Here is a 27,505-nt window from a genome sequence, read left to right as displayed (position 1 = left end):
TTTTTATATAAAAATCACTGAATATTGAAAACAATATTTTCTGTAAAATAAAATAAGTTTGAAGCCAATATTTTGAATTTTTAAAAAGCTATTTGAGTCGAAAGTAAATGTTTACCAAGTTGTAGTATTGTTTTTTTGGAGTTTTATTTTTTTTAAAAAAACCGTCCATTCGATTTTCTTCAAAATTCTATCGAATGTTGAAAACAATATTTTCTATAAGATAAAATTAGTTTGAAGCCAATATTTTATAGATTTGAAAAGATATTTGAGTCGAAAATCAATTTTTACCAACTTTTGTTGAATTTTTTTAGGTATTTAATTTTTTGTACGAAAACCATCAATTCGATTTTTTTCAAAATTTTACTAAATATTAACAACAATATTTTTTGAAAGATAAAAGTAGTTAAAAGCCAATATCTACAATTTTTGAAAAGAAATTTGAGTCGAAAATCAATTTTTACCAACTTTTATAATTTTTTTTTTAAGGTTTTTATTTTTTGTAAAAAAACTGTCAATTCGAATTTTCTTAACATCTTTCAGAATGCCTAAAACAATATTTCTTATAAGATAAAATAAGTTTAAAGTCTAACTTTCAAGTTTTTGAAAAGATATTTGAATCGATATTCAATTTTTACCAAATTTTGTTAATTTTTGTTCGGTTTTTAATTTTTTATAAAAAAAACTGTCAATTCGATTTTGTTCAAAATTTTACTGAATGTTGACAACAATATTTTTTGAAAGATAAAAGTAAATTAAAGCCAATATCTCAAAGTTTTGAAAAGATATTTGAGTCGAAAATCAATTTTTACCAACTTTTATTAATTTTTTTTTAGGTTTTTATTTTTTTGTAAAAAAACTGTCAGTTCCATTTTTCTCAAAATTTTATTGAATGTTGAAAACAATATTTCTTATAAGATAAAATAAGCTTGAAGCCTAAATTTCAAGTTTTTGAAAAGATATTTGAATCGAAATTTAATTTTTACGAACTTTGAGTAATGTTTTTTTTAGATTTTTATTTTTATAAAAAAAACTGTCCATTCGATTTTTCTCAAAATTTTATCACATTTTTAAAACATTATTTTCCGTTGCTCAAAATTGTTTTGGAGATGAAATCATATGTAAGTCGTTAAATTTAGGAGGTGACAAATTTTTTTTTTTCAGTTTTTTTGATTTAGAAAAAAAACCGTTAGATAGATTTTTTTCAAAAAATATATTTCTTTGAGATCACGTTACAGTCTATTATATAAAATTTAATTCAAGTCTCTAGCGTTTTTGGTTCATAAGATATTAAGGGTTAACCAAAATGTTCACCTTTTTTTTAAACTGCTATGGTAAAAAAACCACCCACGCAATTTTCTTGAGAGCCCTTTCTGCATCTTTCTGTCTTATTATCTGTATAACAAAATTTATTTGTAGTCGATATCTCTTCTGGTTCTTGAGCTATGGACGTACGAACGTACGTACACACGCACGCACAGACATCTTTCTAAAAATCTTTTATTTCGACTCTAGGGACCTTGAAACGTCGAGAAATGTCAAAATTTTCAATTTGACAAATCGGACCCATTACAATAACTTCCTATGGGAAGTTAAAAATAAAAAGAGGCTGGGATGCGACCCACACTGATAACTTCCCATCCCGTCTGTCGATTTGTCTTGCTTATAAGTTTGTCTTTATGTACTCGTATCAATTTTTACCAAATTTGTGTACTATTTTTTGTAGATTTTCTTTTTTATGAAAAAACGGACTGTTGGATTTTTATATAAAAATTACTGAATATCGAAAACAATATTTTCTGTGAAATAAAATAAGTTTCAAGCCAATATTGCTTTGTTTTGAAAAGCTATTTGAGTCGAAAGTAAATTTTTACGAAGTTTTAGTATTGTTTTTTTTTTTTGAGTTTTATTTTTTGTAACAAAAACTGTCAATTCGATTTTTTTTTAATTTTACAAACAATATTTCTTATGAGATAAAATTACTTTAAAGCCAATACTTAAAATTTTTAAAGAGATATTTGAGTCGAAAATCAATTTTTACCAACTTTTATACATTTTTTTTTAGGTTTTTATTTTTTGTAAAAAAAACTGTCAATTCGATTTTTTTCAAACTTTAACTGAATGTTGACAATAAGATTTTTTGAAAAATAAAAGTAAATAAAAGCCAATATCTCTAAGTTTTGAAAAGATATTTGAGTCGAAAATCAATTTTTACCAACTTTTATAATTTTTTTTTAAGTTTTTATTTTTTGTAAAAAAAACTGTCAATTTGATTTTTTTCAAACTTTGATAGTATGTTGACAACAAGATTTTTTAAAAGATAAAAGTAAATTAAAGCCAATATCTCTAAGTTTTGAAAAGATATTCGAGTCGAAAATCAATTTTTACCAACTTTTATACATTTTTTTTTAGGTTTTTATTTTTTATAAAAAAACTGTCAATTAGATTTTTCTCAAAATTTTATCAGATGTCAAAAACATTATTCTTCGTTGCACAAAATTGTTTTAGAGATAAAATCATATTTCAGTCGTAAAATTTTGGAGGTGACAAATTTTTTTTTCAGTTTTATTGATTTAAAAAAAAAAACGTTATTTTGATTTTTTTCAAAAAATAAACTTCTTTGATATAACGTTACAATCTATTATATAAAATTTAATTCAAGTCTCTAGCGTTTTTGGTTCGTAAGAAATAAAGGGTTAACCAAAATGTTCACCTTTTTTTCAAACTGCTATGGTAAAAAAACCACCCACGCAATTTTCTTGAGAGCCCTTTTTGCATCTTTCTGCCTTTTTATCTGTATAACAAAATTTATTTGAAGTCGATATCTCTTCTGGTTATTGAGCAATGTAGGACGAAAAAAACGTCGCGAACTTACGGACGTACGGACGTACGGACGTACAAACGTACGTACACACGCACGCACAGACATCTTTCTAAAAATCTTTTATTTCGACTCTAGGGACCTTGAAACGTCGAGAAATGTCAAAATTTTCAATTTGACAAATCGGACCCATTACAATAACTTCCTATGGGAAGTTAAAAAGTCTGTCGAGATAAATAATTTGAAGTCAATATCTTTCTTTGTTTTCCTAATACTTGAATCGAAAACCATTTCTCATCAGTTTTTTTTGTTTTTGTAAGTTTTCTCGTTTTGTTAAAAAAGTTGTCAGTTCATTTTTTTTCTAAAAAAATTAAATTTTAATTATTTACTTACTTAAGGTGGCGCTACAGTCCGGGCGGACCTGGGCCTCAACCAACATGCGTCTCCAGCCAGCTCGGTCCCTAGCTAGCTGTCTCCAGTTTCGCACGCCAAGTTGGTTGAGGTCCTCTCCCACCTGGGTGCGCCACCTGAGTCGCGGTCTTCCTCTACTGCACCGTCCCTCGGGATTGGATTCGAAGAACTTCCGGGCTGGAGCGCTGATGTCCATCCGCTCTACATGACCTAGCCATCTAAGCCGTTGGACTTTAATTCTTCTACAGCCCGTACAGTTCGTCGTTATATCTTCTCCTCCATTCTCCATCTATGCGTACGGGACCAAAAATCACCCGAATAATTTTTCTCTCGAAGCATCCTAAGACGCTCTCATCTTTCTTAGACAGGGTCCAGGCCTCAGCGCCATAAATGAGAACCGGGATGATGAGTGTCTTATACTCGTAGATGGTGATTTTAAATGCTCGAGAGAGGACTTTACTTCTCAATTGCCTTCTAAGTCCAAAGAAGCAGCGATTTGCAAGAGTTATTCTTCGTTTGATTTCAGCCCTGGTGTGGTTGTTTGTATTAATAGCGGTGCCTGAGTAGACAAACTCCTTAACTACCTCAAAGTTACAGCTGTCCATGGTGACGTTTTGTCCAAAACGTCGTTGTTCAGTGTCCTTTTTTGATGACATCACGCTATGATCTTCCAATTATGTCAATATCATCTGGGTATCCGAGTAATTGGATGCACCTTTGGAAGATTGTGCCTCTAGTGTTGACGGTTGAGTTTTGTACACTTCTTTCCAGAACGATGTTGAAGAAGTCGCATGACAGTGCATCGCCTTGTCTAAAACCTTTTTTGACATGTTAATTACCAACAATATATTGAATATGATAAAACAGTTTGATTCCAAAATCTATTTTTGCCTACGAGATTTTTATTCGAAAACCAATTATTACCAATTTTTTAAAAAAGCTTATCACAGAATGTAATCATTTTGAAGTCAATACCTTTATTTATTCACAAGGAGGATCGAGGGTCGAACATTAATTTGTACCGAATTAAAGTAGATATTTTGAAGCTTTAAATTCTTATGAAACAATCAAAAGTTAGACTTTTTTACAAAATAAACTGAATGTTGAAGACAATATTTTCTATAAAAATTAGTTTAATGTTTTTAATTTTTGAAATGATATTTGAGTCGAATATCAATTTTAACCAAATTTTAGCCATGGTTTTTATATGTTTTCATTTATTGTAAAAATATCTGTCAGTTTAATTCTTCTCAAAATTTTAGCAGATGTGAACACCGCTGTTCTTTGTTCCCTAAAATTATGTTGGAGAGAAAATAATTTTTGTTCGTAAAATATCCAAGGTGACATTTATTTTGTTTAAGTTTTTGGATTTATAAAATAACCGTTAATTAAATTTTTTTGAAAATTTTGTTTGAAAGTTTGCTATTACGTTAAACTCTACTAGTTCTCTAGGGATCTTACGTCGAGAAATGTCGAAATATCAAATTGAGAAATCGGACCGATTGCAATATTTTGCTATGAAAAGTTAATAACAGAAGTATTGAGTATCGATTTGGAATTTAAAGTACATGTTAAAAATCGCATCTCTTACCACGTTTTCATAATGTTTTTCTAATATTTCACTCATGTACTCTACACAAATTAATTAATCGTGAATTGTACAATTTTTTAATGTAAATCATTGAGCAAAATTTGGAAAATAAAAGAGCACACATTTCTGACATAAAATGACAGCTACCAAACTGTCAAAGTCGACGACATCACTAGCTTCTTAACGGAGTCAAACTTGTAGAGCAACGCGGTTGAAAGTTAAAATTTCGTCGATGTGGAAAAAAGGCAAGTGAAATATATATTTCAAGACTTACTTACCTCACTTTAAAATTAAGTTGGTTTTGTTTTTCAAAATAATTTGTCCTTATTTAAAATGCAAATTGACCAATTGCTGATAATGTTCATTATTTCACTTTTGTAAGGTGAAATAAGGCCAATTTTTTAAATTTGGTCTTATTTAACTTGGCATTTTTTCACTGTACCGAGAAAATCCTAGATATATGAATATTCAAAGCCATTGCTCTCGATAAAAGTTAATGCTTTAGTATTTTCAGCACTTTTTCTCATTTGCTATATGAGATATTTTAAAATTGAATAAATCAAAGCGGTAAACGATATTTTATGATCATTTTTATACATTTTATTAGGAATTTTTGTTTGTACATATTTCTTCTTTTTAGAACAAAGAATGGAGGTATAATTAAAGAGGTTGATATTCTGAAAATAAAAATAAGTTATCCATAAATTAAAATGATACAGAAGAGCACAAGAATCACAATTTCAAAACTTACTCAATTCTGTAGGTTGGCAATCATTGTGGGTGTCCATCATACATTGATTTGAGAATTCTCTTATTTCTCCATTGAGAATTCCATAAACTGGATCCCAATTCGTTAGGCACAGCTTGGTACCACAACTTGCACTAATTCCTGAAGCATCATCAGAAGAACAACTAGCAACGAGCTTAACTCCTAGTAAGCAAACAAGGGCTGTGACAACGACAACGACGCTAACAAACTTCATGTTAAAAGAAATAATGAATATTCTTTTGGGTTATATTTGAGCTTTTATAGTGTTTCAAAATCTTGATATTTTAAAAGATTTGAGCTGATTAACAAATTGGTTTGTTATTATAATTAATACAAATTTATGTGTGTGTACTTAAATATAAAAACATTTTCAAGCCACGCATCTTCAACCTAAGATAATTATTATTATCAGCATGTGTAGAAAATTGTTTGCTAACAGCTTTAAAAGTTCTTAACATTACTTTCTTCTTGGTACTCTGGTAATCTGTGGTTAAACAATGACGGATTAATTAATTTGTATTTATAAACAAATTAAGCAGTGTTTATTGTTTTATTCGAATTGAAGACCTTCAGCGTCATGAGCTCGTATTCCTGATGGCATTTCCGTCACTCATAATTATTAAAGTGTGTTTTTATAGAGGTACATAACTTAGAAATGTAATGAAACAAAGATGTGTTTTTTTTTTAAATTGCCATGAAATTTACTTTATTCTCGGCTGGCTCGAACGTAGCCTTATCTCGAGGTGCAATTCGTTGAGTTTGAGTTGACTTTTGAAGCCGTTCAACGATTATAACGCGGCGAATGTTGTTCTCTAAGTGGTGGATTGTCTCGGGCTTATCAGCCTAAACTAGTGACTTATCATACTTTCTACACAATCAAGCTTCCTTAAATAACCCGATAATGAAAACCAATTTACATGTCCTTGACGTGAAACTATGCGGTTAACAAACTTTTCCATAATTTGTTGTTAACAACTTAAAGTTATATATTATTAAACTAATACTGGTTACAAATTACTAATTTCGAGGATTCAAGTCAATATCACTGACATTTGACAACTGTCGAATTTAAGTGTCAATTAAAGTGTTATTGATGTCATAAAACGTGTGCATTATCGAAATGCACTCTCAGTCCACAATATTTCTACAGCAAGAGCTGCACATAATTTGGAGGTATATAAAAAGTTATTCCTGTGTTTTAGTATTGTATTAGTCGCTTAGGTTAGGTAAGGTTAGGTTATAGTGGCTGTCCAAGATGGAAACGGACACACTTAGGCCAGTTTAATGGCCCATTGTGATACCACATGAATCTTGAGGTTCCTCCCAAGCTCAATGGAACCAGTTAGAGTCCCTTACGAAACGTGAGAGGCTGATTATACCGATATGATTTAGATCGTTTAGATCGTTAAAGAAGAATTCTCCTAGGTAATTCTTGCGTTTTCGAGCTAGAGCAGGGCATGTGCAGAGAAGATGAAGAACCGTTTCTTCCTCTTTCTCGTCCATACAGCTTCTGCAAAAGTCATTTGAGAATATGCCGCGTGGCGTGCTTTCCTATTAGACAGGACAAGACTTCTTTTACCGCCAAAAGTTCCGCCTGGAACACGCTACAATGATTGGGAAGGCGGAATGAGAAACTTAATTTCAAACGTTCAGAGTACACTCCTGCACCAACCCCAACAAAGATCTGGAGGAGGTGTGCAAAATCATAACCGAAGCTAACATCAAAAAGGCAAACCTTCTGATCGGAGTCGACGCAAATGCTCGGCATAAGCTTTGGGGAAGTTCTGTGATCAATGAACGAGGTGAGTCACTTTTTAATTTTATTATTGAAAATAATATGACCATTTGTAACAGAGGCAATACTCCCACTTTCGTCTTCCGAGCTCGGAAAATTATGATGGATGGGAGGATGTGATTGATGTAAACTTTAGTAAACAACCGTAATTTATTAGTGTAGAATTGGAGAGTTTCCCCTTTAAATTCGTTTTCGGATCAAATTAATTTCGAGTCGAAAAACCCTCCGCCTTACAGAAATCCCAAAAGAACTGACTGGACGAAATTCAGTCAAATTGCGAATTCCAAATTAAGCAACATACCGAATCTCACTGAATCGATAGGAGACCTTGAATCAAAGATGAAAACCTTTGAAACTTCTATAAGTAAAGCTTTTAGAGTCTCTTTCCCAGTTTAAATATAGCCGTAAAACCCTTCCTTCTTGGTGGAATGAAGAACTGTCCAGTCTTAGGAAAATGACTAGGACAATTTTCAATATCTGCCACAAACATAAGTTTTACCAACCGTATAAAGACTCTCTTAAAACTTACAAGCAAGCCCTGTCATCAGCCAAAAGACAAGACTGGAGAGAATACTGTCAATCAATCGAAGACATAAAGGACTCTGCAAGGCTCAGCTAAGTTTTATCGAAGGAACATTGTAATCCTTCATTTCTAAAAAAGCCTGATGGAACCTGGACAGCTTCTCCAGCCGAATCTCTTGAGCTACTGATGAAGACACACTTTCCGGGTTGCGAGGGTGATAACCCCGAATCGCTTGAAACCAGAGAGCTAAACGTAACTTATTTGGAGCAAGTCAATTCCGTTATAACCAGAGAAAATATTTTGATGGCCATCAATACTTTTTCTCCATATAAATCCCCAGGAATGGATGGCATACTGCCAGTTATGCTTCAAAAGTTGCATGATGTGGCAGCTCCATGGCTGGAACAAATTTTCAAAGAATGTCTCCTTATCAAACATGTGCCCATGTCGTGGAGACAGGCCAAAGTAGTTTTTATCCCGAAATTGGGTAGGCGAGGTCACGAATCAGCGAAGGTTTTCAGACCAATAAGCTTAACATCTTTTGTGCTTAAAACCTTGGAGCACATTCTTGACTACCATATTAGAGAAATCCTAGTTGGACTACCTCTCGAAAGCTTTCACCATGCTTATCTTAAGGGCAAATCTACGGAGACTGCCCTCCATGAGGTAGTGCGTACTGTAGAACAAACAATCCATTATAAAGAATTTACTCTTGCCACCTTCTTAGACATAGAAGGTGCTTTTAACAACGTCCTTACAGAATCCATAGCAGAATCGCTCGTTAACTTCGGTGTAGAAGACTTCATTCGAGAATGAATTATTTCCATGCTCAGTGGTAGGAAGATTCGAGTCACTCTAGGCAATATAATCGCAAAAAAACACGTTAGTAGGGGAACACCCCAGGGTGATGTCCTTTCGCCTCTTCTATGGTTTTTGGTCATGGATACAATTCTCGTTAAATGAGAGAGATGTGGAGTGAGGCGGACGATTTGGTGCTATTGGTGTCAGGAAAGTACTTTCAGCTAAAAGTGGGGACTTCAGTCGAAAATGATTTTATAGACGAAAACAGCCGTAGTACGTCCAATCTTAACATATGGTTCAATTGTGTGGTGGCCTGCTCTCAGCAAAGCCTATAATATTAATAAGCTAAAGGAGGTTCAGAGAACAGCTTGCGTGGGACCACAGGGGCCATGTGTACTTGCCCAACGGACGCCTTAAACATTATTTTGGATCTTCTACCAATCGACATTTTTATTAAATACATAGTTTCCTGCAGCGCTCTTAAGCTGAAGGAATCAAATAGCTGGTTGTCAAAACCTTATGGTCACAGCAACACTATGAAATTGATTCCTTCAGATATTATCTCGGTAGACACTGACTACTGCACTCCTACTTTGAACCTTAGTAAGGGTTTTAAGGTTATTACCCATCGAGAGAAGATTGGGAGGATGACATCGTGTCGATAGGTTTCGACACAACCATCTTTACTGACGGCTCAAAGATGGAGTGCGGAGTTGGTTCTAGGATCTTTTCTGAGTCCCTAAATGTAGCCAAATCTTAAGGCTTCCTGACTTTGCTAGCGTCTTTAAGGTTGAACTGCTGGCAATAAGGGAGGCATGTAAGATACTTAAACAAAACCCAAACCAAAACCGTAATGTGGCTATCTTTACAGACAATCAAGCAGCTGTCAAAGCCATTAACTCGGCCATATTCTCATCTAAATTGGTCCAGCAATGTCGCAATGAGCTTGCGAACCTGAATATTAACCTCGGTATCACCCTGATCTGGGTTCCGGGCCATAGTGGTATCGTGGGAATTAAACGGGCTGTAGAGCTAGCCAGGCAAGGATCGGCCCTTCATAGCTCACTTGCGGAACTGCATTATATCTAGGAAGATATGGTCCACCTATAATAACACCCGTACAAACGATGTTCTAGGCCAAGGCAAGACATAGCCAGGATTGTTGCGGTTTGTACCGGACATTGGCCTATAGGAGTTCATGCCGAGAAGTTGGGTATCTCTTACAACACCTTTTGATGTAGCTGTAGTGACCAAAGAGAAAGTGAAACCATAATCCATTTCCTCTGCAAATGTCCTGCTTTGGCAAACACCAGAATGAAATGCTTTGGAAAAGCATTCTTTCAAGAACTTGATGAGCTATCTGAGACAAAGATTAGAGACCTAATCTTTTTTCTCAATGCGACAAAATGGCTCTTATATAATCGCTATGAAGCTTCTCTATCAATCTATCCCTTTCAATCAAGGGTCAAACGAGTTTTTGGTATCAAAACGGCGCACTACAGCGCTAATTGGATCTCAGGCTAGGTTGCCTTGAGATCGCCATTTCTACCTATCCATAGAAATCTGTAAATTTTGTCGAATTGCAATTGGGGGATGGTGTAGTCTGTGTACTTTGCAATTGATTCTAAATACCTTATAATTACGGAGTGGCCAATGTATTTGTTAGTCCACTGCGATGAAGCTTTGAGGCGAATAGCAAAGCTTGCAGTCCAGTGCCGCAGATGGGATCGTGTGAAGCGATCCGCTTATACATAGGTAAGCTGAACGTTGGATTTTACTCAGCTTATCCCTGTGTATACCTCTCTCTAAAGCAGTCCACCATACTGCCACACCGAACATTAAAATCGGTCTGATTACCGATGTGTATAGCCAATGCGTGATTCTGGGTTGTAAGCCCCATTTATTACCCATAGATTTTTTGCAAGTAAAGAGAGCTACACTAGCTTTTTTGACTCTTTCCTGTACATTGCGTTCCAATTTAGTTTTTTATCTAAAACAAGGCCCAGGTATTTAGCATCATCTGAGAATTTTAATTGGATTCCTTAAATGTAGGGAGGGTTGACAAATGGATTTTTTTAAAATAAAGCTAAATCGGTTTTGTTAACACCCAGTTCACATCGGTCAGCCCAAATTATTGGTCCGTCTAAGGCATTTTGTAAGAGTTCTTTTAAGATGTTAAGATGCTTTCCTGAAACTGCTATAGCAACGTCGTTAGTAAAGGTGATCACCCTGAAACCCTTCGCATCCAGACTAGTTAGGATTTCATTCACTACTAGGTTCTAGATTAATCGTCTGCCAGAAGAGTTGCTAAGTTTTGAGCTAATTATTCTGCTAGTAAGCATTAAATGAATTAACTCAACAGATGTGATTGCAGATGGTTCCACGTTTTTAAAGGCACCTTTGATGCCAACGAAAGCTACCATAGTTAACTGTTTATGTTGGAGGGAATATTCGACGGTGCGTACTAAGGTTTGTAAAGCTGTTTTCACCGATTTACTTTTACATTAGTGATGTTGAGACGAAGACAGAAGTGTTGTTACAATGTCCTTGCCCTTAAATGGATATCAATCAATCTTTCCAATGTCAAAGTGAGTTGGATTGTCATGCCAGAGATCTTGGGTTTTTTTCACGAGTACTGCCTCTTTCGAGGAATTTACAAATTCTCCAAGAGTAATTCTCATCATAAAAAGTGCTTTCTCAATCTATCCGTTCGTATTCTGCTTAAAACTGTAGGTCCCCACCTTTCCTGACAATATAACTCGCACACAGGAGTTGTAAGTCGCTAGTTATCAACGGACTGTTGCAACACCTTTTTTTTATATAAGAAATAAAAACTTTTAAGAAATGTTACTTAAATTTGTTTAAATTGGTTCTCGACTAAAAATTCCGTTAACAAAAATAGATTTTGAAATCAAACTATTTCTTGAATTACAAAATGTTGTTGGTAATTTTTAAATTTAACTGACAATTTTTTTAACAAAACACAAAAACCTACAAAACCTTTCAAGCAAGACAAATTGACAGACATCCCATCCTCTTATTTTTAAAAATAATTTTTCCTTTTTTCACTTTGTTCACTTTTTGTAAAGTGCCTTAATTCAAGGCATCGAGAAAATCCTAGATATTTGAATACTTAAGCCTTTGCTCCCGATAAATGGTAATTCTTTAATATTTACTTCTATCTAATTAAGGATTAATTTTGTATTTCCATCACTTTTTCTCATATCAAACGAGACTTTTTAAAATTGAATAAAGAATATTTTGCGATTAATTTAAAGCATTTTATTAGGTATTTCTTGTATTTATATATATTTTCTTTTTAAAAAAAAAGAATGGAGTTATGATTAACAAGGTTGATATTCTGAAAATAAAAATAAGTTATCCGTAAATTAAAATGGTACAGAAAAACATAAACATTACAATTTCAAACTTACTCAATTCTGTAGGTTGGCAATCATTGTGATTGTCCATCTCACATTGATTTGGGAATGATCTTTCTTCTCCATTGAGAATTCCACAAACTGGAAGGCTAATCGCTGTGCACATCATGGTACCACAATTTGGACTAATTCCTGAAGCAACAGGAGAACTAGCTACGAGTTCAACTCCTAGTAAGCAAACAAGGGCAGTGACAACGACGACGACGCAAACAAACTTCATGTTAAAAGATATAATGAATATTCTTTTGGGCTGCATTTGGGCTTTTATAGTGTTTCAAAATCTTGATATCTTGAAAGATTTCAGTTGAATAACACATTTTTTGTTATGATAATTAAAACATGTGTTTGTGTGTGTGTTAAAATATAAAAATTTGAGTATAAATATTTGACGGCACGCATCTTCAACCTAAGATAATTATTATTATCAGCACGTGTAGAAATTGTTTGCTAATAGCTTTAAAAGTTCTTAACATTATTTTTATTTTTGGAAAGTCTGTTAATCTGTGTTTAAATAATGACGGATTAATTAATTTGTATTAATAAACACATAAGGCAGTGTTAATTGTTTTATTTCAATTGAAAACCTTCAACGTCAGGGGTTCATATTCACGATGCCATTTCCGTCACTCATTAATAAAGGGTGTTTTTTAAGGGCTACATACCAATGAAATATAATAAACAAGGATGACATTTTTTAAATTGACATGAAATTTACTTTATTCAAAGTATCATCCGCTATAATTTAAATATGATTTCTAGCTTATTATATACGGCTGGCTCGAACGTAGTCTTATATCGGGGTTTAATGTTGTCCTCCAAGTGGTCAATTTTTCCGGGCTTATCAGCGGAACCTACCAACTTAACATATGCCCACAGTCAGGCTTCGTCAAATTGGAGATCAATAAATTTACGAGTCCTTAACGTGAAATACCAAACGTTTCCGTCGATAATCCAATGGTGGCATGAGCTGCATATGACATGTTGCGCCATCTTGTTGAAACGGCAACTCCTGCACATCATGATTCTTCAATTCATGTCCTAAAAAGTTTCATAATTTTCACCATTGATTGTAGCGTTCTGATTAGCATCGTTTTTGAGGAAGTTGCGGACCAATTATTCCACCAACAATTTTTGTGGATGTAACGTTGCCCCAAAATACATTTGAAGATTATTTAATAGTTAATGGCTAGTTTGTTTATTGACGATTGATCTTTGGACGATTACACTATACTGAGTACTGACATTAAAATGGACGCAGAGAACGACAAGTATTTCGAATTGTTTGTTAACACCTTATAGTAATATTCTTCGGAAATCACAAGGGTTACAAATCATTAGTTTCGTGTTTTTAAGTTGACATTTGACAACTATCAAATTCAGCTGTCATTTCAAGTGTCATCGATGTCGTAAGACATGCGCATTATCAAAATGCACTCTTGGTCAAAAATGTCTGCAAATAAGTTTGTAAATGCAAAGTTATTCCTGTGTGGTGGAAGCTGGCCAAGGAGATACGTAGAAATCCTACGAATAGTGGAACCCAAATCACAGCTTTAGAATTTATGTCATATGTATTTCGAAAATTCCATTAATTCAGATGGATTAAGTAGCGGAGAATATTCCCGAGAAACATATCTAGTTAAAACTCCTGAACTTAATCACCTAATTGATTTGAATGAAGTAAAGATTGCCATTGAATCTTCAAAAGAAAACAAAGTTTCGGGTATAGACGGCATTCCATATGAGTTTTATGAAAATGCAAGTAATTCTTTTATTGGTGAGGTTCACACTTCGCTGAAATGAATCTTCGAAACATTAACAATACTAACATTCTTTAAAAATTAATTATCTTTCCGCTCTTCAAAAAAGGTAACACTGGTCTTGTATCTAATTATCGTGGGCTTTTATTTTAAGATACCCTCTACAAATTATTTACATCAGTACTCCTAAAACACCTATCCAAACCAAACAGGATGTCTAAAAGATTATAATACCATTGATCAGATCTTCAATCTTTCATGCGTGGTTCGAAACTTAAAAACTGCGTTCGACAATTTGAACAGAAAATCTCTTATTCACAAACTTATTACATTGGGTATCTCGACGAAATTAAAATTATTAAATTATAAAACTACTATACCAAGATACACTTACCGCCGGCCGCCATGCCACCGCCCGCCCCGTGTGGGATGGTATAAAGTTTTTTTGTACGCTGATGATATTGTAAATTTGGCTGAGATTCCAGTTTTACTTCAAATAATCATTAACAAGTTCAGCAGCTATTGCGATACGAGTAGATGGTACCTTGAAGTTAACTTTGAGAAAGCTGAAATTGGTATTTTTAGGAATGGAGGAAGAAGAGCATTAAGTGAAAAATGGAGTTTCAGCACCCAGATCAATTATGCATTACTGTGTTCAAGTATGGGGCTACAAAGAGTACATACAAAGTGAAAAGTTTCAAAGGTATTTCGTCAAAAGATGTTTCAACCTACCAGATAATAAACCGAACTACATTATACACATCGAAACCGGTCTTCCAAAAGCTTCTCTTGCTACCTTTGAAATACATTTGAAATTGGAAATTATTTTTAGGAGCTGAAACAATTAATCGCGACGAGTTTTTTCAAATATTCAATACCAAATGTTATTTAAATCTACAAAAAATTCTTAAAATATACTAAGATTATTGCACTTGATATTTCAAAGGAATTTGATAAAGTTTGGCACCAAGCTCTTATATCAAAAATGCGTGCTTTTGGTATTAATAAACCCCTTCTTCGTTGTATTAAAAATTACCTTTCGACCCGTTCAATTCAAGTTTAAAGTCTGAAATTCATAAAATAAATGCTGGTGATCCACAAGGCTTCGTTTTGTCTCCGACTTTCTTCCTCATGTTCATAAACTTTCTGTTGTCTACCACTTCTAATCCATTAAACTGTTTTGCTGAGAACATTACCATCAGCTTTTCATATTTCGTCTCTAGATTCACATCCTTGCCTTCGGATCTGGAACTTTAATGACAGCGGATGTTAAGCTCATTTAATTCTAAAGTCGACAACATTGTCAAATGGGGGAATTTTTAAACGTGTTAAATTTAATGCTGTCGTTAAAGTGTAATGCACACACGACACCACTGTCTGAAGTGGCACTTGCATTTTATCAGGTACCCCTAAAACAAGTTTAAGTCTTTTTGAGAGGATCCAAAAAGAGCTTTGAAAATGATAGTCGATAGATCTATAACCGAAACAATTACATCACTCGAACACCATCATCGCAATGTTTTGTGCCTTTCGTTGTTTTACCGTTATTTTAACAAACAGCTTTCTGACGACTTAGGCAGTTGCATTCCACCCTCAAACAATTCAGTCACAATGCTCGCACTTCAAGGAACGCTGATCAGTTTACCCTTACCCTCCATTTCAGAGTCAAGTATAGATATTCTCTGCACATCGAGAATGTAGAATGCTTTACCCAACTCTGTTTTCTCTATCATTTTGATATTCCAAACCTTTATACTAATGTGCACCAATATCTCCTCTTTAATCCTTCCCTATTTTCCTAACCCTCACACTGTGTTTAAATGTAAACGTGTTAAGGGTACTAATAACCCCTTGAGTGCCTGTAATTTAACAAAATGTAAAGACTTCAAAAGCGTACTATAAGGTGTTTCACTGGGTTGCCATGGCAAATATTTCCGTGGGAGCTTACAAGTGCAATTTTTTAAAAACTTTTTAAAGAACATCCCAAAGAGTGTTGAAAATAGATGTTTTTTGTTAATGTGAAACACACATAGGCTCCGGAAAGACTTTGACAACTTAAGAATGTCAAAAATAGATGTTTTCAAGGATTCAAGCTTCACTCGAACTTGGTGCAACTTTGAAATATTGATTCATGTGCTTTTCTTGTAAGACAATTGAAAATTTTCTGAACAGCTGAATGTTTCAGCCTTTTTTCTCCAAAAAAAGGTGATTTTGTAATATTTTCGTCTTGTTAGTTTTAGATTACATTGGTAGACAAAATATTTTTTAAAAGGATTAAGATGTCCTAAATTCAAACTTTGCCTTAAACTTTTCTATTACATTAGATTTTTAAAATATTCACCATTAAAAATACCAAAAACAATCGAGAACGGAGTTTCTAAGTCAAAGTTAAAAATTAAAATGTCTCTTAACAATAAATTGCGTGATGACAGGATCTTAAATAGTTTCTGGAAATCTAATAAGTTATGACTTATGAGTATTTATTTGACTCTATAGGAAATCTTAAGCAAAACTTGTGTTAAACGTTTTCAGAGATTTGAACAATATGTTTTGGCGTTAATTTTTAGTGCTAATTTCGAATACAAACTTAAATTTCACCTATTTGCTCAAGTTATAAAAATACGCGTTTTCAACATTATTATTGTATTGTTTTATGTATTTTTAGAAGTTTATACAGTAGAATTGTTTGGACAACAGATTTGTTAAAAGAACAAAACTGATTTTGAAAGTGTTTTGCCCTTTTCCTATTGAAAACCACTTAAACATAAATGATTAAGTGTTGAATATTCATGTTTATCATTCAATTATTTGTCAGCCTATACTTTGCACTTGTTTTCTTGTACTTAATAACTTCTCTTGCTTTGTGGTTTCAATACAATATTATACCAATTATTCTATGTACCAATATGTTAATTATCAGTATAATAAACTATGTTTTAGTTTACACTGCAATCTCAGAACAAAGTCACCCATAGGCGATCATAAAATATACATATTTTTTTGATGGTTATTTTTTGAGTACAGTCGTATCGTACACTCAAACGCTTAGAGCCCGGCAAAAGTAGTACAGTCATTTTGTACACTCGATAGCTTAGATTAGAGTTTGGATTAAATCGTACAGTCGATTGTACACTCGATAGTCTATAACACTCTATATTTTTTTTTTCTTGAGATCATCTGCAGCATGGATAGTAAACTCGTCAAGATTGACAAACTTGTCAATAGCGAAAATTGGAGGTTATGGAAATTCCAATTGAAAGTTATGATGAAAGCGAGCAAAACATGGGATGTTGTAACTGGTGTTAAGGTGAAACCAGAATCTGGAGCCAGTATGACGGAATGGATTGATCTGGATAACAAAGCTCAAAGAATGTTTGTGACGACAATCGGACAGGAACCCATGCTACACATAATGAACTACGAGTCATCTGCGGATATGTGGGCTAAGTTAGAAAGCGTATATGAGCAGAAATCTACAGCAGCAATTTTTTAACTACTCGAAGGAATCGGACGATTCTATTGCAGTTCATATTTCGAAGCTTCAAAAACTTGCGCATGCAGCTAAAGGATCTTGGTGAAGAAATCTCGGAGAATATGCTAATCACGAAAATCCTCATGACTCTACCTGAGAACTTAAGTCATTTTTTTATGTCTTGGGAGTCAACTGAAAAAAAGGAGCGAAATTTGAGAAATCTAACTGCTAGGCTGTGCATGGAAGAATCTAGAATTGGTGTGCAAAATGGAGTATCTGGCTCCTTTTTTGCTAAGAAGCAAAAGTCAAAAGGTGACTGTACAGGTGGTGGTTATTTGCCAGACAATAAGAAACGTCGCAAAATGCTTTATTTGCAAGAAGGAAGGCCACTGGAAGAACGAGTGTCCGAGGAGAAGAAACAAGTTCAGTAGTAACAGAATTGGCGATGCCTTTGTTGGTAAGATAAATTCTTGGGCTACTGCTGAAAAAGATAGCTGGTTCTTAGATTCGGGAGCTAGTGACCATATGTGTTTTAGGAAAGATTGGTTTCAAGATCTGAAACATTTTGAGAAGCCAATGCTCATTAGAATTGGAATCGGAGATGTCATAAAAGCAGAAGGAAAGGGATTGGTTAAGATTATTACATTTAATGGTAAATTTTGGAAAGAAAGATACTTATCTAATGTTTTGTTTGTTCCAGACATAAAGCTTAATTTGTTTTTATGAAATTCCACTTTGGACAAGGGTTTTAACCTAGTTGCAGATAACAATCGCTGTGAAATTCGCAAGGACAACAAAGTTGCAGCAGTTGCTCTTCGGTTGGAGTCACATAAACTTTTTAAGATGGTTTTTAAGGTAATTTTAGCAGAGAACGAGGGCACAGCAAATGCTGGCATAGCTATGTCTTTGCGATAATGGCATCAGAGACTTTGTCATCAAAACATTGCACATGTTAAAAATGTACTAACTGGTCAAAACATACTCTTTAAAGACGACCCAAGTTTTTTTTGTGAAGCATGCATTTTTGGTAAGCATCATCGAACTTCATTTAGTGCAAGTAGCAACAGAGCCAAAGTAGCAGGTGAACTCATCCACACGGATCTCTGCGGTCCGATGCAAGAAACATCATATGGAGGTGCCCGCTATATGTTGTGTATTTTGAGATGATTTTTCCAATTTTCGAAAAGTGTATTGCATTGGATCTAAATCGGATGTCAAACATTATATTGCGCTGTTTTTGGATCAAGTTCATATAGATACAAGCTTACATGTCAAAACATTGCGCTCAGATAATGGGCTGGAGTTCGTCAATGAAGGAGTGGATGCTGTGTTACGTAGATATGTAGTTCGACACCAGAGAAGCACACCTTACACCCCCGAGCACAATGGCCGAGATGAGCGGGATATGCGAACCATCATTGAATCTGCTAGGTCAATGTTACACGCAAGATCGATGACCTATAAATATTGGGGAGAAGCAGTTACAATAGCAGTGTATACCATTAACCGGACTGGGTGTAGCCCAGAGGAGTCCTTTTGAATTATGGTTTAACAAAACTCCAGACATAACAAATCTACAAATTTTCGGTTCTGATGTATTTGTACATGTGCCTAAGGAAAAAAGGCGAAAACTTCACGCAAAGGCAACTAAAGGTGTATTTATCGGCTACGAGGAAAATACGAAGGGTTATCGTATATGGTTACCTGATAGTCAAAAAGTTGTCTTTCGAGGGATGTAATTTTCAAGAAACCGATATTGCCCGTTGCAATGAAAATCCTTAACGAGAACGCTGGGAGTGAAGGTGGGATCGTTGCGTTACAAGGTTCACCAATAAATAATGAATATCTACATCCAGTGGAAGAACACGTAGTTAAATCTGAAGACAATTATAAAGAGCCTCTTTCAAGTGAAGCGCATACGCAAACTTATAACAAGATAATTACAATTGAAGAAACTGAAAAGGGTCCTGTCTTGAATGAACGTAAATTGCGTAATAGAGAAGGAATTATTCGGAAGAACTTATTTCAGATGAACGAAAATTGCGTTCGAAAACTGTTATCGTCTGTGCTCTGAATGAAGGCTTTGCTTATTTGGCTGACTGTCAGGAACCACAATGTTGACACTTGGGATCTTGTGGTACTACCTCTTGGGAAAGAAGCCATATCAAACAAGTGGGTTTACAAACTTAAACTCGGAGCAAACGGTACAGTTGAACGGTATGAGGCAAGGCTGGTGACAGGAGGATTTGCTCAACAGTATGGAATCGACAACGAAGAAACCTTCAGCCCTGTAGTGAAATTTATTTCAATTAGGATGATTCTGGCCTTATGTGCAACCGAAAACCTAAAACTCAAACAGTTTGATGTAAAAACTGCCTTTTTTCATGGAAGTTTACGTGAAGATGTTTACATGGCCCAACCAAAGGGATATGCCACGGAACCAACAAGGTTTGTAAGCTACGAAAAAGCCTCTACGGGCTCAAGCAGACGTCTAGATGCTGGAACTTCAAATTTATCGATTTCTTGAAGAACTTTTGTTTGAAAGCAAATGCGGCTGATCCGTGCGTTTTCGTAAGCAAAAGAAATGGGAAGAAAATTCTACTAGCCATCTGTATTGACGATGGATTGATTGCAGCAAACGATGCAAGTGATATTGAGTCTCTGATAGTATATTTGAGCCAAGAATTTGAAATTGAAGTGTTAAATGTTAACTACTATCTGGGATTGGAAGTTAATGTTTTGGATATGGGAAACATACAATTGAAGCAAACATCATATGCTAAAAGAGTTCTTTCCAAATTTGGTATGACAGATACAAAATCTGTTTCAACACCGGCTGAAAACAGGAATGCATCACTTGATACAAATTTGAATGTTGACATGAAGTATCCATATCGTGAAGCTGTTGGGTGCCTTATGTCTTTGGCCGTAGGTACAAGGCCGGATATAGCATACGCGGTAAGCTTGGTTAGTCGTCACTTAGATGATCCAAAGTATTGCTACGTGGTTGCGATAAAAAGAATTTTTAAATATATTCAAGGAACTATCCACCATGTTCTCCTTTTTAAGAAATATAACTTGAAAATTCATTGTTTCACAGATGCTGACTTTGCTGGGGACTTAGAAAACCGAACCTCAACGAGTGGTTACGCTCTTATAATGGTTGGAGCAGCGGTCTTATGTTCTTCACAACGTCAAAAGTGCATTGCTCTTTCCACCACCGAAACGGAATACGTAGCGGCCTGCGAAGGTGTAGAGGAGCTGACTTGGGTGCATCGCTTATTTTCTGAACTTGTTTCAAAATGTGCGGAGGTTCCAACTCTCAACATGGACAATCAAAGCGCTGTAAAGCTAATTAAGAACCCGGAGTTTCACAAGCGCACGAAACATATTGAGGTAAAATACCATTTTATCCGGCAAAAAGGACTTTTTACTCTCAACTATGTTCCAACAAATACACAAACTGCAGACATTTTTACGAAGCCATTGCCTAAAGATCGTTTTGAGTCACTCCGAACCGCCTTAGGAGTTCTTAAACTCTAAATTAATATTGATTTGAATTTGAATTATTTAATGAACTTAAATTGAATTATAAAAGTGAAAGTGTGAAATATTCATGTTTATCATTCAATTATTTGTCACCCTATACTTTTCACTTGTTTTCTTGTACTTAATAACTTCTCTTCAAAATCAAATCAAATGGGGTGGCGCAACAGTCCGTTGTGAACCAGGGCCTAGTGACTTACAACTCTCAACCATTCCTGTGTGCGAATACTGTTGTCAGGAATGGAAGGGACCTACAATTTAAGGCCGAATCCGAACGGCTAATTTGAGAAATCACTTTTTCATGACAAGAATTACTCTTGAAGGATTTGTCAATTCCTCGCAAGAGGCAGTACCCGCGAAAATAATTTTTTTTTTTTTTTAATTAAGGTGGCACAGGCAGGGATTGAACCCTAGACCCCTTGCATGACAGTCCAACGCACTAACGATCATGCCACGGGTACTACAATAACTTCTCTTGCTTTGTGGTTTTAATACAATATTATACCAATTATTCTATGTACCAATATGTTAATTATCAGTATAATAAACTATGTTTTAGTTCACACTGCAATCTCAGAACAATCGGTCGTTTTATTGCAACATTAAGCGTTGATTTCAGATTTTTGTAAGACATATGAAATCTAACAACTTATAAAGATTTTTCTAATATTATGTGAAACAATATATAAATATTTTAAGTGAATATTGATGAAAAACATAATGGTTTTGGAAAACTATCGTGGATGTTATTGAAAAAAAGCAACTTCATAAATTAAGATTATTATATTCATGTGTTTTCCGAATTTAAGGCCATCAAAACCCATTGAAAAAGTGAAATTTTATAGGCAGTAAGAAAACCTTGGACCAGTTCTATTATTTTTTTTTTCCAGCTCTTTTTCCTATTTATCACATAAGGCTTTTAAAAAAAGTTCATAATATTACATCATATTTTTAAATCAATTTTAGACATTTTATTATGTAGTTTTTGTATTCACATATTTCTTTTTTTTCAGAAAAAAATTAATGAAGTGAATTAACAAGGCTGATATTCTGAAAACGAAAATAAGTGTTATCCGTAAATTAAAATGATTTGGAAGAACATAAAAATTAGAATTTCAAACTTACTCAATTCTGTAGGTTGGCAATCATTGTGTGTGTCCATTACACACTTATTTGAGAAGGTTCTACGTTTTCCATTGAGAACTCCACAAACTGGTGAATAATTTGCTGTGCAAAACATTTTTCCACATCTTGAACTAATTCCTGAAGCTGGAGAACTAGCTGCTAGTCCTATCTCAACTCCAAGTAAGCACACAACGGCAATAACAAAGACGCAAAGAAACTTCATATCGATATAAATGATGAATATTCTTGGCCTGTGTCCGGCCTTTTATAGGGTTTCAAAAACTATAGATTTCAAATTCATTCAGCTGAATAAATAGAAAAGTGTTGTTGTTATTACAACTGCTAAATGTTTAATTAAAAAAAAAAAACATTTATATATTTATTTATTTAATCAAAACAATGTAAACGTAAATATTGACATTACAAGCACGCATCTTCAACTTGAGATATTTGTATTTAAACGTGTAAACAATTGTTTACTTAATTTTAAAAGTTCTCATTAATTTGTTTGTATTTCGTCTTAATCTTATTTTCTTTGATACTCGGGTGATAGATTGTTAGTTTATTATTGTTTATACTTTTATCATTAAAGCTTTGACAGGTAATGGTTAATGGCGATTGATAGCCAGCAGCTCATATCGCTTCACTAATTACGATAAACAGGCTGAATACCTTTTGCGAGAAATGGGGCTGAGTCATTAATACAGGCAAGACTAAGGTAATGATCTTTGAAGAGCGTACAAAGAGAAGGCAGGCCGAAGAAAATTGGTCACTGAATAATGTTAATATTTACCTTGTGCAACAATTTAAGTACCTTGGTGTTTAATTGCACTTAATAATTTTAATTTTTCAAAGCACGCTAACAAAAAAGTTGTAAGAGCAAACTGGCCTGGATTTAATAGAACCTAAGTTCGTTAAACTGTTACTACTATATTTACTACGCTATATTACTCATTAATTTAATAGTATAGGCCAAAATTATTCCCGTCCCTAAAAAGCAAACAGTTACTGCTTCAGAATATCGGTCCATTGCAATTCTTCCGTTTCTTTCAAAGGCGTTCGAAAAGACTGTTTTGAAGCAGATCCAAAAAAAAACTAACAATCAACAACCTGTTAAGTTCCTGTCAATCTGGTTTTCGCATCTCCAAATAAGCCTTACTTTTCGTGACTGATGAAATAAAAATCGCAATGGACAATGGTAATATGACATCGCTAACGCTTTTAGACTTTTCCAAGGCCGTTGACACTGTCAGCCATCCAATTCTGTGTAAAGAGCTACGGAGAAGTTTTGGTTTTAGCGGAAAACAACAATGTCTTGCTTTCTCAATGTCTTAGCTGGAGTGCCTCACTGATCGATCCTTGGAACAATCCTCTTCTCACTATATGTTAACGAGCTTCCACATGTTGTTAAAAATTGTCTGATTCATCTTTATGCTGATGATGTACAGCAGCTATTAAGTCGACCATTTGTAGCAAAAAATTATGCCGTAGATTTAATGAATGAGGACCTGGTCCTCATTCTACAATGGTCCAAAAAGAACCATCTTCCGATCTATCGCGAAACCTTTGATTTTTCTGTCCTAAGCCCCTTAAAGCTTGAATGCGAAGTCATTGACTGTGTCAGTACTGTCACAAATTTAGGGATAATTTTCTATCATACCTTTACATTGACCGACCACCTTAATAGTTCCATTGAAAAAGTCTATGGTATTCTTCGTGCTCTTCAGTTCACTCGAAGTTTCATCCCTACTAAAATTGAATTGCTACTTGCCAAAACTCTTTTACTACAGGCTTTTTTAAAGTTTTATTTTATGTTAAAAAAACTGTCAATTCGTTTTTTTTTTTTTAATTTTATCGAATGTTGAAATGTTTAAAGCCAATATCTACAATTTTTGAAAAGATATTTGGGTCGAAAATCATTTCTTACCAACTTTTGTTAATTTTTTGTAAAAAGACTGTCAATTAGATTTTTCTCAAAATTTTACTGAATTTTAAAAACAATATTTCTTATAAGATGAAATAAGATTGAAGCCCGAATATTAAGTTTTTGAAAAGATATTTGAATCGATATTCAATTTTTACCAATTTTGAGAAATGTTTTATTTTTGATTTTTATTTTTTATAAAAAAACTGTCAATTCGGTTTTTCTCAAAATTTTATCAGATGTCAAAAACATTCTTCTTCGTTGTACAAAATTGTTTTGGAGATGAAATCATATTTTAGTCGTAAAATGTTGGAGGTGACAATTTTTTTTTTTCAGTTTTTTCGATTTATAAAAAAACCGTTAAATGGAATTTTTCCAAAAAATATATTTGTTTAGTATCACATTATAGTTTATTATATAAAATTTAATTCAAGTCTCTAGCGTTTTTGGTTCGAAAGATATTTAGGGTTAACCAAAATTTTTACCTTTTTTTCAAACTGCTATGGTAAAAAAACCACGCACGCAATTGTCTTGAGAGCCCCTTATGCATCTTATGTAAAACAAAATTTATTTGAAATCGATATCTCTTTTGGTTCTTAAGCTATGGAGGACGCAAAAAACGTCGCGAACTTACGGACATACGAACGTACGTACCGATTACAATAACTTCCTTTGGGAAGTTAATAAATACAAACTATAGCTTTGAGCATAATGTGACCTAAGTTCTTTGCTAACCAGGATATTGACCTCGCGTCAAAATACCGGGTTTTCATGCAGCGATCAACACAGGTATAAATAATGAGACCCAGGTTTTTGGTTTTGTGTTCTTTGAGGTGTTTGAAACGGTGCAGAGATATTTCTTTAAAAGCTTATTCAAACTACCCAATTCAACGCCTTCTATGTGGAATGTGGTATAATTACTCTGTACATACAAAATTTAAAAGCTAACTATGATTATTTAATAAGGGTGATAAAGAGAATTGGAATGGTCTTCACAAGAGTATCATATCAAGACTTTTGCAAAGTAGTGGCTCTCCATTCAAGGAATGGAATGAGATGGCCCATTTCAATAAAGTTCAAACGTTGATGATTGGCAGAGAATGTTTGCAAATATCACAGCAAAAATAGATGAGAAGCACACTCAGCATGTATCTATTTCGACATCGTCCTGGAAAACATACAGGAACCTTCATCGCTAGTTGTCTTCAGGAACCAATTTAACAAATAATCTGTTGAAGGTATTGGCTTCATTTTTAGAACACGTGTTGAAGTTTTTAAATTAATCTCTATGTCCCATCGAGCTAATTTACTTCAAATCTGTAATCTTTGCAAAAGACGGAAAAATGAAGACGTACTCGTAAGTAATTTTATTGCCGATGCAACCAATCCACCGGTTGTATTTTGCTGAAAGTTGCTTTTCTTCAAATCAAGTTTTTGAAATATTAACCGGAGCACTATGATATTCTACTTTATATAAGTATTGCAAACACTGCTTTACTTTTCGAAACAGTTTTAAGTCTTAATACTCGTTGCTCATCCATAGTTAGTCAACTATTAACTAACTTAGGTAAATCCTTTAAGGAATTCCACTTCGTCTTGGTTACAGTATACACGAGTTAGTTTGGTATTTAACTGAGCGTTAAACTAACGGTAATATTTCTAAAAATATTTCTGATTATTCATGCTTGAATTAAGCAGTTGTAAAAGAGTGTGGTAATAGAAAAATAAGGATGCAATTTGAAAAAAACCACATACAATACTAATACCCTGAGTAGGATTTAGTGTTTCTTACCTGAACTGTAGAAGCTGATTAATTAACTTTGAATTTAAAAAATATTAAAATTCAATAGTTCGGTCAGCTAAAAATAAAACAAAATGACTAAAGAACTTATACTAGGTTACTTCAGGTGGCGTCATAGTTCGGGAGGGAACTTTGCTTTAACCACCATGAGTCTTCAGCCAGCTCAGTCCCTAGGTAGCTGTCTCCAGTTTCACACGCCAAGTTGGTCTTTTGAGATTCGATTGGAAGACCTTCTGGAGCTGGAGCGTTGATGTCCTTTAGCTCTACATGACCCAACCATCTTAGTCGTTGGAATTTTATACTTTTAACCAGGTCGTTGTCGCTAAACAGCTCGTACAGTTCGTCGTTCTATCTTCTTCTTCACTCTTCATCTATGCACAAGGGACCAAAAATCACTCAAAGAATTTTTCTCTTGAAGCTTCCTAAGGCTATCCCATATTTTTTTACAGGGTTTAAGCCTCAGCGCCATAACTGAGAACTGGGATTTTAGATTCTCGAGAAAGGACTTTACAACTCTAAGTCCAAAGAAGAAGCGACTAGCAAACGTTGTTCTTCGTTTCATTTCCGTGGTGGTATCGTTCTCTGAAGTATAGCGGTGCCTAGGTCAACAAACTACCTTGTCCAAGATTTCGTAGTTGATGTCCTTTTTTGCAAACAGCAAAATGCATATATTTGGTCTTTCCTTATTGGCCACTCCACCCATTCTCAAAACGCTCCACTGACATCATGCCTTGGCCTTCCAATTATGTCAATATCATCGGCGTATCCGAGTTATTGGATGGACCTTTCGAAGATTGTGCCTCAAGTGTTGACGGTTTAGTTTCCAGAACTATGTTGAAGAAATCTCTTCACAGTACATAGCTTTGTCTTAGACTTTTTTTGACATCAAACGAATCGTTGAGATCTTTTTCTACCTTGATAGAGCAGCGTTCACTTTCCATCATCATTCTATGCAAACGGAGGCTTTGTCATACGAGGCTTTAAAATCGATAAAGAGCTTTTATTTAAAACCGGCCGTAATGTGAATAATTAGTGGACTTTCCTGGTCTGAAGCCACACACATATGGACCTATCAGGTTGTTGACAACGGCTTCAGACGTTCACATAATATCCGTATGATCTGAAATATTAATGGCTAAAGAAACAGGCATAATTCTTAGCAGAAATTTATCGCAGGAAATAAACTCATGACCGATTCTCAAAAAACGTATTTCAATAAAATTCCTACAAGAGCTTTCATATGATAAAGCTTTTGACATCCGTTAAATTATGTGAATACTTTATTAAGAACTAATTGAAGAAATCAGCTGGAAACGCATCACGTCTTACAAATAATGAACTGATATTAAAGCTTCTAAAATTTAAACAGCTAAGGACCCATAGGAACTAAATCGTTTTAGGCAAACGGTTGTTTAAAAAAAGTGGCTGATTCCAAAATAAAAATTCTGAAATTGATGAATGAATGATCTTTAAATGACGAATGTGAGATAACATCTGATTATTTTAACAGTATGAATTGATTTATGGTTTCAATTGAGTTTGAACTTTCAAAATTTTAAGGGCAGTAGCTAAAATGACTGTAGCTTTTACTTATATTTAAATTGTTAATGTATTTCTATATGATTCCTTCAATAATAAGCAGGTTAGCAATCAAGCACTTAACACATAAGATCCATTTCTACAAAGTCCCTCAATTTTGTATAGTTTCATTTTTGTTCAAGTCCTTGGATAT

At 34.2% G+C, this 27,505-nt stretch overlaps 2 long non-coding RNA genes across 2 annotated transcripts; both read right to left on the bottom strand.

Annotated features, from left to right (window-relative positions):
* Window positions 1-11,967: 11,967 nt before the first annotated feature.
* Window positions 11,968-12,452, bottom strand: LOC129941577 (uncharacterized). Its single transcript, XR_008780884.1, has 2 exons — window positions 12,143-12,452; window positions 11,968-12,069 (listed from the first exon to the last, which is right to left on the bottom strand). It is a non-coding gene; the product is annotated as an uncharacterized LOC129941577 (long non-coding RNA).
* A 9,364-nt stretch (window positions 12,453-21,816) lies between these two features.
* On the bottom strand, window positions 21,817-22,472 carry LOC129940334 (uncharacterized). Its single transcript, XR_008780666.1, has 2 exons — window positions 22,049-22,472; window positions 21,817-21,973 (listed from the first exon to the last, which is right to left on the bottom strand). It is a non-coding gene; the product is annotated as an uncharacterized LOC129940334 (long non-coding RNA).
* Window positions 22,473-27,505: the final 5,033 nt, after the last annotated feature.

The sequence above is a fragment of the Eupeodes corollae genome, chromosome 1, assembly GCF_945859685.1.
Source record: "Eupeodes corollae chromosome 1, idEupCoro1.1, whole genome shotgun sequence".
Taxonomy (NCBI): domain Eukaryota; kingdom Metazoa; phylum Arthropoda; class Insecta; order Diptera; family Syrphidae; genus Eupeodes; species Eupeodes corollae.
This window is presented reverse-complemented; position numbering and strand designations above follow the sequence as displayed.